The sequence below is a fragment of the Megalobrama amblycephala genome, linkage group LG19 (genome assembly GCF_018812025.1).
Source record: "Megalobrama amblycephala isolate DHTTF-2021 linkage group LG19, ASM1881202v1, whole genome shotgun sequence".
In the NCBI taxonomy this organism is placed as follows: Eukaryota; Metazoa; Chordata; class Actinopteri; order Cypriniformes; family Xenocyprididae; genus Megalobrama; species Megalobrama amblycephala.
Genome location: NC_063062.1, coordinates 28,418,731 through 28,422,673, shown reverse-complemented (window position 1 = coordinate 28,422,673; position 3,943 = coordinate 28,418,731). Strand labels below are relative to the sequence as shown.

General features: G+C 42.5%; 1 protein-coding gene across 1 annotated transcript in view; it reads left to right on the top strand.

Moving 5' to 3' along the window:
• The first annotated feature begins 1,973 nt into the window (after nucleotides 1–1,973).
• sema6dl (sema domain, transmembrane domain (TM), and cytoplasmic domain, (semaphorin) 6D, like) overlaps nucleotides 1,974–3,943 on the top strand; it is a 144,761-nt gene continuing 142,791 nt past the window's right edge. Inside the window, exon 1 of the mRNA XM_048167922.1 lies at nucleotides 1,974–2,110. The gene's annotated coding sequence lies outside the window, so the exon portion shown is untranslated. The remainder of the gene's footprint in view (nucleotides 2,111–3,943) is intronic.

Here is a 3,943-nt window from a genome sequence, read left to right as displayed (position 1 = left end):
AATAAATCACAACAATCAGGCACAGCCATTGATGCAGGCTGCAGAGGATTTTTTTTTATGCTATTTCAAGCTTCCTTTTTTTGAATGTGGAAGTATAATAAGGCCTTATTAAAGATTATTGGGTTATTACAGGCAGGTGTATTTAGTTAGGATTGGAACTAGACTCTGCTGGTCATAGCCCTCCAGGAACGGAATGGAATAGTCCTGATGCTAATGTCCACTATTAGATCCCTTGTGGCAGGATTGAAAATGATAAACATACTTGCGTTAAGGCTAATGTATTGAAGGCAACAACATGACCACAACAATGTGAGCAGAAGCCGATTCGTAGACCTGTGGAATGCATTAGATCAGGGATGAGCCTTCCCAAATCAAACCTTCCTGTAAGTTATCGTGAAGACTTAGGTTAGATTTTTATCAGGTGTATTTGATTAGGGATGCAGATAAACTATGCAAGACATTGGCCCTGGTTAGATGTTTATGGAGTATCATTGCATCTAAACAGGAACGGCACGTCCTGATTTTGCCATAGACACGTTCCTGGGTCAACATATTTTATTGATCCTGGAACAACATTCTTGTCCAAAAATTTAATCCTAACCATATCCCTACCCCTAAACCTAAAGGGTATAAACCTATAAGTTACCCCTAAAATCAAAAGGAAATGATAGGTGAATAACACTGATGTAGAAGCACTTTACCTTGGTTGAAAGCCCAAACTTGACCTAAACTGTAAACGTGTCCCTCAAATCTGATTGGTTGATTGGAATGTCCAGGAACATGTCGCACTTGGTGAAATCAGGTTCTGCACAGGAACGTGAGTCCATAGAAAAGGGCCTAACGTAAGGGCCTCCAACCCTATTCTTGGAGGGCCACAATCCAATTGAATCAGCTAATCAAGGTCTTCAGGATTACTAGAAACTTAGAATGCAAGTGTGAGCTAAACTGTGCAAGATGATGGCCCTCCAGGAGCAGGATTGGACACTCCTGGTCTAAAGTCTCCTAATGACCCATGCTGTACTGCACAAATGATTCCGGCCGCATGCTGACCTTTAGTGACCTTTCAGGGCAGCTTATCTTACTGTGCAGGGGAGTACGAGTGCGCTCTCAAAAACTACAAGGGAAAAAAGGGGGGATGGTCACAACGCGTGCGCATTTAGCCGAGACAGCACCCTCAGGGCCGTCTGCGATCTCGGTCTGGTCGCCTGCCTGTGCCGCAAGTATTGACTGAGTGTCTGATTGTCTTCAAACTGTCAGCGTGGGCTTATTGTGTTTCACAGCTTAAGAACAGCCTGAAGACAATGAGAAAAACTCCAGAACTGTGCTTTCATTCTCTCGCATCTCTCCACGTGGCAAAGTCTGAATGCTAATTTCACACCTGGACTCATTATTACGTTCCTCTTCAAATTCTCGGATTATTAAAAGTGCCAAATTCAGAACAGCACAACAGCGCCAATTACACCGCCACAAACTCCTTTCAGAAACGTTTATCACACCTTATTGTGCTTTGCCACGGGACCCGAATAAAAGAACTTGTGATAATGTGGTGCTCAGGGGAAAGGAGAAAAGAAATCAAATTGTCTATGTCGGCTAATCACTTCGATATATATCGCCACACTGTATTGATTCATATCCTGCCACGCGCGCCTGTTATACTGAGGAACAAATAAAGCGCAGAGGGAGCAAGTGATCAATTAGCCTCACATTATTCCTTTTGTCTGCCACAGCTGACTGGTCTTATCAACCACAACCACACAACTTCCCCTCTGGCTGTCGTCCCGAACCTGCTTCCAGAACCTGGCTTTATCAGAACCACCGCTGCCGTCTGGCTTTTTGCAGTGTGTGTGTGTGTGTGTGTGTGTGTGTGCTCTGAGCTCAACTCCCAAGAGTTTAACAGACAAGGGTGTGTGTGTGTGTGTGTGGCATTGACTCTCTCTGCGCTCGCAGCTCGCACACACACACTCCGTCTCGCAGCTGCGTGTATGACAGAGAGAGCAGTGTGCATGTGGACCACTGTCTCTCAGTCTGAGCCTGTGACAGTCCAGCTTGTGGAGGAGCACGCTCTCTTCATCTCTTCTCGCATGTGTGTCCTGCAGAAACCCGACAGAACGTAAGTCCCTGGTGTCTTTCGATGCTTTTGTTTCAGCTGTGCATGTGTGAGAGACACTTCAGACGTCCCTGTTCCCTCGCAGTTCTTCCTTCTGCTGTTTGAAAGTCTGTCTAGATGTGTGTTTGGAGTATAATAGCAGATGTTTAAGGTGATTGGGTCAGGTTTTGATTTTGGGGGGCTGGTATTAATGGGAAACTATGGGGGGTGGCAGTTATCCGCGACTCTCTGCATGTCACATCCAGAGAAACTATGAGATCGGCTAAGGTTTGTATTCATGGGCGCTTTGTTCTGGTGTGATGCAAGCACGTGTTTACAGGACTGGCTGATCGCACACCTGATAATTTAATGAATCTGCAAATACTGTATGACTTACAATCTGTCTGCTTACAGACCACACTGCACAAAATCCTTTCTTAAAACAAGATACATTACAAGATACACAAGATACAGAGAAATTGTTTGAAACAGAAGATTCTTTCCCCCATAGAATATATCTTCAATAAAGTTTATTTTTCTTACTTCATTGGCATCTTTCCTTGTTTAAAGTGTAAACCTCATTAAACAAGGAAAACATAACAGTGGGGTAAGAAAAATAATTCAAGATGGGTTCTTTCTGTGTGGGACAGGAAGTAATTATCTTGTAACTTGTGGGTGCACATAGCTATATTTGTATGAGGTTTAGCCTCTTAACGGTAATGTGTGTGTAATAGTCAATGATGAATAATGCTAAATGCTGAATAATTAATAAGACTCATAAAGCCCCAGCATGTGTTTGAGACTCTAGCTGCAGGGATTCACTTTAGCACTCCAAACTGGACACAGCACGCCAGCCATGCCCTCATCTCAGCAGCAATTACTGAATTAAAGGTGAAATGTAGTGGGAAATATTCCACTGTCAAATCATTTCTGCTCATTAGTAAATCTATGTGGAGAGGCTGATGTATCTTCCATCTCTCTTGATTTAATTCAGTGTGCTTAATTGGTTTGACCAAATTATGTTTTGTGTTGGCAAACAAATAACATAGCAAAGAACAAGAGAATACTATATAATGGGAAAAATTAGAACAAGAAGAACAGGGATAAGCAGAAACAATGGAAAAGTTCATACAAATTCTGTAATTATTTACTCACCCTCTTGTCAATCCAAACCCGTAAGCTGTTAGTGTTTTGTGGAGAACAAATGAACAATCACGTTGAATTGTTTTAAGACTTTAAGTGTTAAGACCATTAAGACTTGCATGCTATATTAATTTGAAATCTACTGAAGCCATCCAATAACTTTGTGATGAACAGTCTTTGCTAGAGTTGATGCTGTTTTTGTGTCAACAAATGTCAAACTTGGTGCATTGATGGACCATTTTTTGAATAAACTTTTGAACACAAATGAGATTTGAGAGCTTCCATTGAATGAACGATTTAATTTCTGTCTGTTCCTCACACAAAACTATTCTATGACATCATCTCTCTTTTATAGATGTTCAATGCAACCATAAAATCCGGTGAGGGTTCAAAAACGTGCTGAAAGCTGTTAGCATTAGCAGGTCTCCCAACTCTTTCACAGGTGCTCTGTCTCCATTGTTGTTCTGTTCCCTGGCTTGTTGAGTTCTTTTCTCTTGTTTCCTCCATTCAGTGCCATATGAGATCCTTTCTGTGTGTATGTGCGTGTTGTGTGAGTGTGTCTTTGTTTTGTTGCCAGGGCTTGGCTGAAGCAGGCAGCATCCATATTGCCCATGAGCGGAGACCCCACCCAACCACATTCACATGTGATGAATAAAACATGACATTGAGATTGTGCCTGGGCTGAGTGCAGCCGGGCAGTTCTGTTGACCCGTT